The sequence below is a fragment of the Budorcas taxicolor genome, chromosome 4, assembly GCF_023091745.1.
Source record: "Budorcas taxicolor isolate Tak-1 chromosome 4, Takin1.1, whole genome shotgun sequence".
Taxonomy (NCBI): domain Eukaryota; kingdom Metazoa; phylum Chordata; class Mammalia; order Artiodactyla; family Bovidae; genus Budorcas; species Budorcas taxicolor.
The window spans coordinates 101,384,093-101,398,434 of record NC_068913.1 but is presented as its reverse complement, the minus strand read 5'-3'; the positions used below and the strand labels follow the sequence as shown (position 1 = coordinate 101,398,434).

The window sequence follows — 14,342 nt, the reverse complement described above, 5'->3', positions numbered from 1 at the left end:
ATTCTCCCACCTCAATATGTCTTCTGAGTGTAGAGCAAAGAAGCAGCAATACTATATTATATTTGAGAGTTGCTTAGAGCTTAAAAGTTCTCAGAGGAAAACGTTTAAACTATGTGAGGTGATTTTTATTTAAACTTATTGGGGTAACCATTTCACAGTACATACACATATCATTTTGTTGTATACCTTAAATTGTTATTAAACTATAAGTTATATCTCAATTATAAATTAATGTCAGAATAAAAACAAGAAATGAATGACTACTCCTCCTCCTTTCTCCCTCTTTCTGTGACCTTTTGTACCTAGCCAAGGGTTTTTGTTCTCTGAAAATAAAAACCTCCATGGGATCCTCTTTTAGCTTAGGGCTCTGGTCATTTACCAAATGAGGTACCCCTAAGCCAGCTCCTTCTTTGTAGTCAGATCTCAAACTGTAGATCAGAACTGTATTTCTTTGTGATAAGCCTTTCTTTCCACCTGAGTTCAGTTCAGTTGCTCAGTCGTGTCCAACTCTTTGCAACCCCGTGAATCACAGCACACCAGGCCTCCCTGTCCGTCACCAAGTCTGGGAGTTCACTCACACTAATGTCCATCGAGTCAGTGATACCATCCAGCCATCTCATCCTCTGTCATCCCCTTCTCCTCCTGCCCTCAATCCCTCCCAGCATCAAAGTCTTTTCCAGTGAGTCAACTCTTTGCATGAGGTGGCCGAAGTATTGGAGTTTCAGCTTCAGCATCAGGCCTTCCCATGAACACCCAGGACTGATCTCCTTTAGAATGGACTGGTTGGATCTCCTTGCAGTCCAAGGGACTCTCAAGAGTCTTCTCCAACACCACAGTTCAGAAGCATCAATTCCTCGGCACTCAGCTTTCTTCACAGTCCAACTCTCACATCCATACATGACTACTGGAAAACCATAGCCTTGACTAGGTGGACCTTTATTGGCAAAGTAGTATCTCTGCTTTTCAATATACTGTCTAGGTTGGTCATAACTTTCCTTCCAAGGAGTAAGCGTCTTTTAATTTCATGGCTGCAATCACCATCTGCAGTGATTTTGGAGCCCCTCAAAATAAAGTCTGTCACTGTTTCCCCATCTATTTCCCATGAAGTGATGGGACCAGATGCCATGATTTTCGTTTTCTGAATGTTGAGCTTTAAGCCACCTTTTTCTCCTCTTTCACTTTCATCAAGAGGCTTTTTTTAGTTCCTCTTCACTTTCTGCCATAAGGGTGGTATCATCTGCATATCTGAGGTTATTGATGTTTCTCCCGGCAATCTTGATTCTAGCTTGTGCTTCTTCTAGCCCAGTGTTTCTCATGATGTACTCTGCATATAAGTTAAATAAGCAGGGTGACAATATAAGCCTTGACTTACTCCTTTTCCTGTTTGGAACCAGTCTGTTGATCCATGTCCAGCTCTAACTGTTACTTCCTGACCTGCATACAGATTTCTCAAGAAGCAGGTCAGGTAGTCTGGTATTCCCATCTTTTTTCAGAATTTTCCACAATTTATTGTGATCCACACAGTCAAAGGCTTTGGCATAGTCAATAAAGCAGAAATAGATGTTTTTTTGGAACTCTCTTGCTTTTTCCATGATCCAGCGGATGTTGGCAATTTGATCTCTGGTTCCTCTGCCTTTTCTAAAACCGGCTATCTGGAAGTTCACGGTTCATGTATTGCTGAAGGCTGGCTTGGAGAATTTTGAGCATTACTTTACTAGCATGTGAGATGAGTGCAATTGTGCGGTAGTTTGAGCATTCTTTTGCATTGTCTTTCTTTGGGGTTGGAATGAGAACTGACCTTTTCCAGTCCTGTGGCCACTGCTGAGTTTTCCAAATTTGCTGGCATATTGAGTGCAGCACTTTCACAGCATCATCTTTCAGGATTTGAAATCGCTCAACTGGAATGCCATCACCTCCACTAGCTTTGTTCATAGTGATGCTTTCTAAGGCCCACTTGACTTCACATTCCAAGATGTCTGGCTCTAGGTGAATGATCACACCATCATGATTATCTGGGTCATGAAGATCTTTTTTGTACAGTTCTTCTGTGTATTCTTGCCACCTCTTCTTAATATCTTCTGCTTCTGTTAGGTCCATACCATTTCTGTCCTTTATCGAGCTCATCTTTGCATGAAATGTTCCCTTGGTATCTCTAATTTTCTTGAAGAGATCTCTAGTCTTTCCCATTCTGTTCTTTTCCTCTATTTCTTTGCACTGATTGCTGAGGAAGGCTTTCTTATCTCGTCTTGCTCTTCTTTGGAACTCTGCATTCAGATGCTGTATCTTTCCTTTTCTCCTTTGCTTTTTGCTTCTCTTCTTTTCACAGCTATTTATAAGGCCTCCTCATACAGCCATTTTGCTGTTTTGCATTTCTTTTCCATGGGGATGGTCTTTATCCCTGTCTCCTGTACAGTGTCATGAACCTCCGTCCATAGTTCATCAGACACTCTATCAGATCTAGTCCCTTAAATGTATTTCTCACTTCCACTGTATAATCATAAGGGATTTGATTTAGGTCATACCTGAATGGTCTAGTGGTTTCCCCTAGTATCTTCCATTTTTGTCTGAATTTGGGCAATAAGAAGTTCATGATCTGAGCCACAGTCAGCTCCTGGTCTTGTTTTTGCTGACTATATAGAGTTTCTCCATCTTTAGCTGCAAAGAATATAATAAATCTGATTTCGGTGTTGGCCATCTGGTGATGTCCATGTGTCGAGTCTTCTTTTGTGTTGTCGGAAAAGAGTGTTTGTTATGACCAGTTTGTTCTCTTGGCAAAACTCTATTAGCCTTTGTGGTGCTTCATTCTGTACTCCAAGGCCAAATTTGCCAGTTACTCCAGGTGTTTCTTGACTTCCTACTTTTGCATTCCAGTCCCCTATAATGAAAAGGACATCTTTTTTGGGTGTTAGTTCTAAAAGGTCATTTAGGTCTTCATAGAACCGTTCAACTTCAGCTTTTTTCCACCTAGGACAAACAAAATAAGGAGTGATTACTCTTAAGATAGCAAGAGCACAGACCATTGTTCCATATTTCTTATTCCCAAAACACTATGCTGTACATCATTAAGACCTTAAATCTTCTACTTAGATAAGTTCCTGAAAAGCTGGCTTGATTTGAATGTATTGTAAGCCATTATATGTTATCCCAGAAGGGTCTTCATAGATATATACTATATTGCTGAATTATCGGTTATAAGTTGAGTCCTGACTTTAAAGTAGTTTTTAATTTTATTTGTGCCTATAATTTTGTCCTTTCATTATATCTGAGCCTTAATTTTTGTAGCTAAATTAGTGACATTCAGTGGTGGCTATATTGATGGCAAACCAATTGTAACCATGTAGAGTTGTTATTTTAGATGAAAGAAATATTTTCTTTTTATGTTTTTGAAAGCAACATATGACCTTTTTAAAGCAATGTAATACAATGTGGTGGTGGTTTTTTTCCCAAAATTAATTATGTTGATTTTATTTTTGCATAAGCTTCTTAATGGATACCCAGTAGCTCTGTTAACAGAATTTTTAAAGGAGGAAATTGTGCTCTTTCAGAAATCCTTAATTAACTAAAGTAAGGCTATTCCAGTGCATTTATTTAAAGTCCAGTCAGAGTTTATATGTAATCTGGTTTATCCTGCTTTTTATCAAAGTTAGAATCCTTATCAATTACTATGAATTCATTTGAAAGTACATAGTTTTAGAAGTTTTCCAGATTTATTGACAGCTCTAATATACAACTGATTCTTGAACAACAAAGGTTTGTATTGAACCAGTACACTTACATGCAGATTTTTTTTCAGTAGTAAATGCTGAATATACTGCAAGATGCATGGTTGAGTGAATCAACAAATGCGGAGGAACCACAGATACGAAGAGCCAGCTATAAGTTACAAATGGATTTTCAGCTACACAGAGGGTCAACTGTATTATTCCACTGGTATATCATTAGCATAAGGGAAAAGCCAAAATAATATTTTAAAACTCAATATGATCACAAGTAATGGTACAAACAAAAATTACAAAAACAAAAAAGTTGCTAGAATGTATAAAATCAAACTACGTGATTTGATTTTATATTAAAACAAGCTGTTCCAGTTACTGGACAGTTTTTATTTTAATGCAGTAGAAGATGAAGTTGTGACACAAGTAGGAATATAAGATGTTTAATTCTTTATTATCCATATGGCAAAAACAGAAGGTAACATCTATGGAAAATATAACTTTTGTTTATGAAATCTCCAAATACTTAAGGTGACCATAAAGGAAGTTAAACAACTTCCTAAAGTCTAACAGAAAGTAATAGAATCAAGATTTTTTCCAAGACATGACTCCACACATGTTCTTTCTCCTTAAGAGTTCCTTTTCAGACTTATCATCATGGACAGTTATGAGAAATAATGATTATATTTCTGCAGGTAAAAGCTATTTGGCCTGATTTTCTATTGTTACAACTCATGATTGAAAAAAATGTAGAGATCAACACTTGTGATCCTTTCACTTCAAGACCGAGGTCTGAGCATGGGCCAGGGTATCCCCCTTTAACCCTCTGATAATAGAAAAGAGATTTTTTAAAATAAATGAATCAACATCTGCTTTAAACCATAAGATGGGATTTATGAGACAATAAATTATCCTTGAGAGACAGAAAACAGGTGAGATGAAGCTGAAGAAGAAGGCATTCCCAAACATAAGCAAGAGAGGACTGTTGCAAGTTACGAGTCGATCCAAGGCAGCTTGAAGCCCAGAAGTGGTCAGCACCCTGGAGCAACAAACAAGTGAAAAAACAAATTAAACCCAAAGGAGAAGACTGAGATGTAAAAATGAATACACAAGAAATTACTACGTGAATAAAAACAATTATTGAAATATAAAATCAACATGAATGTTTAAAAATATAAGCTAAAACTATAGAACTGCTAAATAATACTAAATAAGATTCAAGGAATGTGAATAAAACTCCTGGTACTCACCAAATCCAGAGTACCTCAGAAACAGTGGTAAAACTGGTGAAAGGAGACAGATGAAACAGATTCAAAATTCAGGCACCAGAAGCATCCTGGGGAATAGGGTAGTCTTAAGCCCATGTGAGGGTATGAAACAGAAGTGGCAGCAGCCCCACAGTCACTAAAAGGACCAAACCTAACAGACCTTGACCTAATGTTATGAAAGCAAAAACAGACCATCTAAGCAGCTGTCATTTTAAATTGTAATTATCTCACAGTTGAATAAGATTTTTTTTTTTTGCCTGAAAAAAATCTTAAAAGGAGACTTTTGAAATAAAAGATGTATAAAAATATTACTGACTGCCTGAATAATAGTAATGTTGCAGGCACACATTATGTAGAAGAGAGTTAATCACAAAATGGTACTCTTGAACTATGTTATAGCTGATGGATATTTGTAAGTCTAAATTTTATTTATTTTTCACAGTTACATATAATTTGGCAGCATCTAATTTCTGTGTGGTTAAAAAAAACAGTTCTCTGTGAGAAGTAATTGTTTGCCTATAACATTAATACACTATCAGGCTAGACATTTCCTCTAATATTAACATTTCCTCTAATCTAGTATATAGTATTTAATATATATATCAGATTTCTATATTTATACTTACTAAAATTCTTTATGTAATTCTCTTGATAATAAAAGATTTTAAGAAGTCTTGTTAAGAAAACTGTTTCTAAATAATCCACTCTAGGGTATTGTGGGGAAAAGGGAAATACTTAACATCAAAGTAACATTTAAGTTTACTATCATTTAGAATTCAGACAGATAAGCATTCATTACTCTAGTGTATGTTTATACTCTGTCCCTTATATGCGATATACTGCTATTAAAAATGACCACTCAACTTCCTATTAAATAAGAATTCTTTTAAACAAAGAGAAAAGGCACCCTAGCATGAGAGAATCACAAATCTTATAAAATTTAATGAGTTTTTAAACATAATTACTGTTTTATTATTACAGAATCAAACTGACAGTATACTTGTTATTATAAATTCATTTGTTGGTAGAGACAGCATACTAAGCTATATCTGAGAGAGAAAAGTCCAGAATAAACTTGGCTCTTTTGTTTTCTGTTATTTCTCTGCTTTACACTGTGTCACAGAATTTACCTCCTTAGGACGTCTCCTGTAACCTTTCAAGAGAAATATGTAACCACTGATGTTTGTGCAACTCTGATGCACAGCTGATTCAGACCACTCTATGTTCATTGTGTGGATAAATGAGTGAAAAACAGATTTACTCAATGGCCTTCCTTTTATAAAAAGGAAGTTAAAATGATTAACATCTTATGTACAACTGCTGTAGAGAATAAAAAGTACTAAAACTGCTAATATTAGAAAAGCTCCTTACCTGATAATGCTGAAAATTTTGCTCAATATGTTTTCTGTGCTGTACTTGAAAAAACTCAAGCAGCCAGTTGGTAATAAAATTTGAATATCCCTCTCAAATAGCAGCATTGTTAAAAGAGTTGTCTGTGGTACAGATTCTGCTGCTTGAATTGAGAATCAAGATAAAAGGGCTTAGAGGTCAACCCCTTTTCAGCTTAAGTAGATGTGTGGTAGGTAGAAACATTTTTTTACTCAAATTACTCACTATTCCACTCCTGGTAAAATCTAAACAGTTTTGCATATTCTCAAAGCACACATATTATTGATTATTGCTTTAACCCCCAGAGTTCTTTCCCATGTAACATGGGCAAGTTTAGTTTCAAAAAATTTTAGGACTAGTGACCTGCAAAGAACTGAGCAATACCTTTTCTGAATTGCCTTATTTTTAGAAACTGCATGAGGAAAGAACTAGCAGGCTTGATATAGCTAGAATAGTACCCCCCAGAGACTGTAGAAACCAGTTGTTACACTGTTTTGATAGACCTTACAAATCTCATCCAGAACTATGTCCTTTGTAAGCTTTTTTTTTAACCTATTTAGCTCTTTCTGACTGGAGTGCATTGTTATTTTAGATAGTTTCTGTTAGTGACATAAAGTGTGTGCTGTGATGTCACACACCTCCAAGTTTGGCTTTCAGTTCTCCTTAATAACTTTGTGGCTTTAAGTAAATTCCTCATCGTCTCAGCCTGAATGTTCTCTTCTGAGACATGGGGCTAGTACTTACCACATAGAGTTGATGAGAAGGTAAATGAATTAGCTCCTAGTTAAAATAGTACTTATACCTAAGAAATGTCATTTAAGTGCTTTACATATATTGATTCATTTAATCACAGTAATCCCAATGAAGTGGGTACGATTTTTAATCCCCCATTTTACAGATGGGGAAATTGAGGCACCAAGCATTGGGAAGCTTTCCCAGGATCACACAGCTCATTAGGAGGAGAATGAGGATTCAAGCCCCACTACTTTGACACCAGAGCTATAACATAAGAACAAATCCAAGATCATTATATATGCAGCTGAAAATGAACTGTAGTCGCCGTCTCCAAATGAGAAGTACAGTGAAACATAGACTGTCTCATTGCTCCGGGGGTGGAAAAGGGGCTTCATTTGTTAGGTTTTGTTATGTAAATAGGTTGGAGTGGCTACTTTTCTCTGTAAGAGTTAATTGAGGTTATAAGAATGAGTTTTTTATTTTTTTTTTTTCAAACTAAAAGGTTAAAATAGCAACACAGCCCACCACATAAATTAGAAGTCCTCGCAAGTATTGCGAGGACATGCCATTTCCTGTTGCTTGTTTAGCACATTGTTTAGAGAGGCAGACAGGGTGCATGGTCCTGAAGTTAGCAAAGACAGATTTAATACCTGGTCCTATGACTTCCCCGGGTTTGATTCCTGGGTTGGGAAGATCCCCTGGATAAGGAAATGACAACCCACTCCAGTGTTCTTGCCTGGAGAATTCCATGGACAGGGGAGCCTGACAGGCTGCAGTCCACAGGATTGTCTGAGTGGAACATGACTGAGCGACTAAACCACCACCTGTGACTTCACAGCCAATAATAAAGCACAGTTAGCAGATAATTAAAGACTGTGACAAACACTCTTAAGAGAAGTGGAATTCAACTGTAACAAAACTCCTGCTACAGAGATTTAAACAAGAAAGTGGCTTCCCCTTTTGTGGCTGAATAATATTCCACTATTTAACTCTTATTTTTAAGAGAGATTAACAGAATTTTTGATGGAGGACTTTGTGCAGAGGTCATGTAAGCCTTACCATTTTATTTACAGATTGTAAAGCAAATAAAACATCTGCAGAGAGGTTAAGGATTGCCTAAAGTCACACAGCTACTTCAGGGTAGAACTGGGATCCACACCACCTGCTTGATTTTTTTTTTTTTTGAAGTGTAGCTGTACAATGTTGTATAAGTTACAGGTGTACAGTATTTTTTTTTAATGAAGTATAGTTGACTTACAATATTGTGTTTGTTTCAAGTGTACAGAAAAATGATGAGATTATACATATATATGTGTATATCTGTTCTTTTAAAATTCTTTTCCATTATAGGTTATTATAAGATACTGAATATAAACCCTTGTTTATATATGGTAGTGTGCATCTGTTACAGCTTATCCCTCCCCTCCCCTTCCACTTTGGTAACCACAAATTTGTTTTCTACGTCTGTGAATCTATTTTTGTTTTATATATAAGTTCATTTGTACTGTTTTTCAGATTCCACCTGTAAGTGATACCATATAATGTTTGTCTTCGACTTGCTTTATTTAGGATAATCTCTAGGTCCATCCAGTGATTCACAATTTTTTAAGATTATATTCCATTTATAGTTATTATAAAATATTGGCTATATTCCCTATATTGTACAGTATATCCTTTCCAAAATTTGTGACAGCATGGAGGGACCTTGAAGGCATTATGCTGAATGAAATAAGTCAGAGAAAAATACCATATGATCTTATTTACATGTGAAATCTAAAACAGAACTCACATATACAGAGAACAAATGATGTTGATGGTTGCCAGAGGTGGGAGGGTTCAAAAGATACAAGCTTACAATTATCAGATAAATAAGTCCTGGGGATGTAACATAAAACATAGTAACTATAGTTAACAATACTGAATTATACATCTGAAAGTTATTAAGAGAGTAAATCTTACAAGTTCTCATCCTAAGGAAAAAACTTTGTAACTCTGTGTAGTGATAGATATTGACTCGTCTTATTGTGGTAGTCATTTTGCAGTATATCCAGGTATCAGATCATCATATTGTACACCTGGTGTCATGTTCTGTGTCAGTTATATCTCAGAGGAAAAGTGGCCTGCAGGTATGACAGTCCAAGGCTAAATGACTGGCTCCCCTTGTCCTTTCCCCTAGTCCTTACTGTCTCAGGACAACTAAGTATTCTCTCGTCCCTGGGGCTTTATGGAGAAAGAAAGCTGTCCACAGGAGAGGCCAGCTCTGTGCCAGAGGGCCGCCTGCAGCTTTAAGGGAGTCTGGGGATTCAGTTTCTTCTGTGTAGGGGAGGAAAGCACAGAAAAAAAAGGGGGCTGTACTAGACTTTAGATAAGCCAAGCTACAGTGTCTGCCTTGAAGTGTGGTCGACAACATGCCCTTGCATACAGGAGGAGAGAAGCCAAGCCAAGTCACTGTCTGGAAAATTCCAGAAGGGCTTCACAGAGAATAACAGTTGAATAAGAGTTAGTTGAGTGGTTAAAGGGAGAGGACAAAGAATTGCTTTGTTCCTTTACATTTTAAGAGTCCTGTGGGACATTTAATACCAGATATTCAGGCATTCGTTTTGTATTTGATTCTAACTCGCTTTCTTTCCAAAAGTGAGTTGAATATATCAAATCACGGTTGCTAAGTTTTTATTTAGTGGTTATAGATCCATGATATTAATATACTTTACGATTAGATTGAATTTTTGTTGCTGTCTCGTTAGTTGTATTTGAAGTAGCATCAGACACGACCGAGCGACTTCACTTCCACTTTCATGCATTGGAGAAGGAAATGGCAACCCACTCCAGTGTTCTTGCCTGGAGAATCCCAGGGACGGGGGAGCCTGTTGGGCTGTCGTCTGTGGGGTCACAGAGAGTCGGACACGACTGAAGCGACTTAGCGGTAGCAGCAGCAGCATAGTGGTTATATTCTATCAGTTCAGTCACTCAGTCGTGTCCAACTCTGTGCGACCCCACGGACTGCAGCACGCCAGGCCTCCCTGTCCATCACCAACTCCCGGAGTTCACTCAGACTCACGTCCATCGAGTCAGTGATGCCATCCAGCCATCTCATCCTCTGTCGTCCCCTTCTCCTCCTGCCCTCAATCCCTCCCAGCATGAGTCTTTTCCAATGAGTCAACTCTTCGCATGAGGTGGCCAAAGTACTGGAGTTTCAGCTTTCGCATTATTCCTTCCAAAGAACACCCAGGGCTGATCTCCTTCAGAATGGACTGGTTGGATTTTGCAGTCCAAGGGACCCTCAAGAGTCTTCTCCAACACCACAGTTCAAAAGCATCAATTCTTCGGCGCTCAGCTTTCTTCACAGTCCAACTCTCACATCCATACATGACCACTGAAAAACCATAGCCTTGACTAGATGGACCTTTGTTGGCAAAGTAATGTCTCTGCTTTTGAATATGTTGCCTAGGTTGGTCATAACTTTTCTTCTAAGGAGTAAGCGTCTTTTAATTTCATGGCTGCAATCACCATCTGCAGTGATTTTGGAGCCCCCAAAAATAAAAGTCTGATGCTGTTTCCACTGTTTGCCCAACTATTTCCCATGAAGTGATGGGACCAGATGCCATTATCTTCGTTTTCTGAATGTTGAGCTTTAAGCCAACTTTTTCACTCTCCTCTTTCACTTTCATCAAGAGGCTTTTTAGTTCTTCTTCACTTTCTGCCATAAGGGTGGTGTCATCTGCATATCTGAGGTTATTGATATTTCTCCTGGCAATCTTGATTCCAGCTTGTGCTTCTTCTAGCCCAGTGTTTCTCATGATGTACTCTGCATGTAAGTTAAATAAGCAGGGTGACAATATACAGCCTATGCTTCCATGTCCTAGCTATTGTAAGCAGTGCTGCGATGAACATTAGGGTACATGTGTCTCTTTAAATTCTGGTTTCCTCAGTGTGTATGCCCAGGAGTGGGATTGCTGGGTCATATGGCAGTTCTGTTTCCAGTATTTTAAGGAATCTCCACACTCTTCTCCATAGTGGCTGTACTAGTTTGTATTCCCACCAACAATGTAAGAGGGTTCCCTTTTCTCCACACCCTGTCCAGCATTTGTTTGTAGACTTTTTGATGGCAGCCATTCTGACTGGCATGAGATGGTACCTCACTGTGGTTTTGATTTGCATTTCTCTAATAATGTGATGTTGAGCATCTTTTCATGTGTTTTTGAGCCATCTGTATGTCTTCTTTGGAGAAATGTCTGTTTAGTTCTTTGGCCCATTTTATGATTGGATCATTTTTCGATTGGATCATTTTTCTGGTATTGAGCTGCATGAGCTGCTTGTATATTTTTGAGATAATTCTTTGCTTTCAGTTTTTCACCATTGAGGATAATGTTTGCTGTGGGTTTATCATATATGGCCTTTATTATGTTGTGGTATTTTCCTTCTGTGCCTGCTTTCTCAAGAGTTATCATAAATGGGTGTTGAATTTTGTCAAAGGCTTTCCCTGCATCTGTTGAGATAATCATATGGTTTTTATCTTTCAGTTTGTTAATGTGGTGTATCACATTGATTGATTTGCAGATATTGAATCCTTGCATCCCTGGGATAAAGCCCACTTGGTCATGATGTATGATCTTTTTAATGTTGTTTGTTGGATTCTGTTTGCTAGACTTGTTGAGGATTTTTGCATCTATGTTCATCAGTGATATTGGCCTGTAGTTTTCTTTTTGTGTGTGGCATCTTTGTCTACCCAGAAGTAATTTAAGCATTGTTTTTATATTTTAACTGTAAAAGTCTATCAGTATTCAGGACTAGATAGCTTTACTGGTGAGTTCTACCAAACATTTAAAGAAGAGTTAATATCAGTCCTTCTCAAACTCTTCCCAAAAACATCAGTACAGATGGGACCACTTCCAGTCTCATTTTACAAGGCCAGCATTTCCTCATCCAAAACCAGACAAGGATGCCACAAGAAAATTGCAGGCCAGTATCCCTGATGAACATAGATAAAAAAAATCCTCAACGAAATGTCAGCAAACCAAACCTAGCAATATATTAAAAGGTTCATACTCCATGATCAGATTATTCCAGGGACACAAGGATGATTCAGAATCTGCAAATCATTGTGATATAATGCAATAACAAGGAAGGATAAAAATCATATGATTATTTTAGTAGATGCAGAAAAAGCATTGACATAATTTAACATTCATTCATAATGAAAACACTCAATAAATCGGATGGAGAGGGAATATACCACAGCATAACAAAGGCTGTATTATGACCACAACCTGTATGTCATACTCAACTGCGAAAAACAAAGCTTTTCCTCTAAGATAATGAATGAGATGAGGATGCCCACTCACACTGCTTATTTAACATAGTACTGGAAGTCCCTAGCCAGAGTGGTTAGAGAAGAAAAGAAATAAAAGGTATCCAGTTTGAAAGAGAAGAAGTAAAATGTTCTCTATTTGCCAATGACACAACATATATTATAGAAAACCCTAAAGACTCCACTAAAATAGCTGTTAGAACTATTCACCTAATTCAGTTAAGTATCAGGATACAAAACCAGTATCCAAAAATCTGTTGTGTTTCTGTATACTAATTACAAATTATAAGAGAGTTTAAGTTCCACTTAAAATAATTGCATCAAAAAGAATGAAATACCTAGGAGTAAATTTAACCAAGAAGGCAAAAGATTCATTCGTATGCTGAAAAATACATTGATGAAATATATTGAGAAGACACAAATAGATGGAAAGATACTTTGTGCTCATGCATTGGCAGAATCAGTATTGTTAAAATGTCCATAATGCCCAAAGAAGCTTTAATGCCGTTTCTATCAGAATTCCAATGGCAATTTTTATAGATTAAACAGTGCTAAAATTTGTATGGAACCACAGCAGATCCTGAATACTCAAAGCAATCTTGAGAAAAAAGAACAAGGCTAGCGGTGCCACACTTCCTGATTTCAAACTATATCACAAATATGTAGGAAGCAAAATTGCTCCCCAGGTGGCCCAGTGGTAATAAATCTCCCTGCTGGTGCAGGAGACACAGGAGATGTGAGTTCAGTCCCTGAGTTGCAAAGAGTAGGAAATGGCAACCCACTCCAGTATTCTTGCCTGGGAAATTTCATGGACAGAGGAGCCTGGTAGGCTATGTCCATTGGGGTCACAAAGAGTTGGACATGACTGAGCATACATGCATAAGAATCAAAACAGTACAGTATTGACATAAAACGAGGTACATAGATCAGTGGGACAGAAAATAGAGAACCCAAAAATAAACCCACATATATATATATATATATATATACACACACACATATGAAATTAAAAGATGCTTGCTCCTTGGAAGAAAAGTTGTGACCAACCTAGACAGCATATTCAAAAGCAGGGACATTACTTTGCCAACAAAGGTCCATCTAGTCAAAGCTGTGGTTTTTCCAGTAGTCATGTGTGGATGTGAGAGCTGGACTATAAAGAAAGCTGAGTGCCAAAGAACTGATACTTTTGAATGTGGTGTTGGAGAAGATTTTTGAGAGTCCTTTGGACTGCACAGAGGTCCAACCAGTCCATCCTAAAGGAAATGAGTCCTGAATATTCATTGGAAGGACTGATGTTGAAGCTGAAACTCCAGTACTTTGGCCACCTGATGCAAAGAACCAACTCATTGGAAAAGACCCTGATGAAAAAGATTGAAGGCGGGAGGAGAAGGGGATGACAGAGGATGAGATGGTTGGATGGCATCACCCACTCAATGGACATGAGTTTGAGTAAACTCTGGGAGTTGGTGATGGACAGGGAAGCCTGGTGTGCTGCAGTCCATGGGGTCACAAAGAGTCGGACATGACTGAACAACTGAACTGATACACATGCACGGTCAATGAATTTACCGTTAAGCAGCTAAGAATATACCATCGGCAAAGGACAGTGTAGTCAATTAATGATATTGAAAAGTGGGCAGTTATATGCAAAAGAATGAAACTGGACCACTATCTTACACCACACACAAAAATTGACTCAAAATGAATTAAAGACTTTAAAATAAGACCTGAAACCATGGAACTTCGAGGGAAAAAAACATGGTTGATAAGCTCCTTGCCATTCATTTTGGTGATAAGTTTTTGAATTTGGCGCCAAAAACAAAAGAAACCATCAACAAGATGAAAGGGCAACCTATAGAATGGGAGAGAATTATTTGCAAATCATATATATGATAAAGGGTTAATATCCAAAACAAAATATTCACATAA

General features: G+C 37.6%; 1 protein-coding gene and 1 long non-coding RNA gene across 2 annotated transcripts in view; one reads left to right on the top strand and one right to left on the bottom strand.

Moving 5' to 3' along the window:
- Positions 1–14,342, top strand: part of MTPN (myotrophin) — a 76,243-nt gene that overhangs the window by 53,707 nt on the left and 8,194 nt on the right. The window lies entirely within an intron of this gene.
- On the bottom strand, positions 4,648–7,889 carry LOC128046649 (uncharacterized). The gene is made up of 3 exons (XR_008199271.1): positions 7,756–7,889; positions 4,964–5,049; positions 4,648–4,752 (listed from the first exon to the last, which is right to left on the bottom strand). It is a non-coding gene; the product is annotated as an uncharacterized LOC128046649 (long non-coding RNA).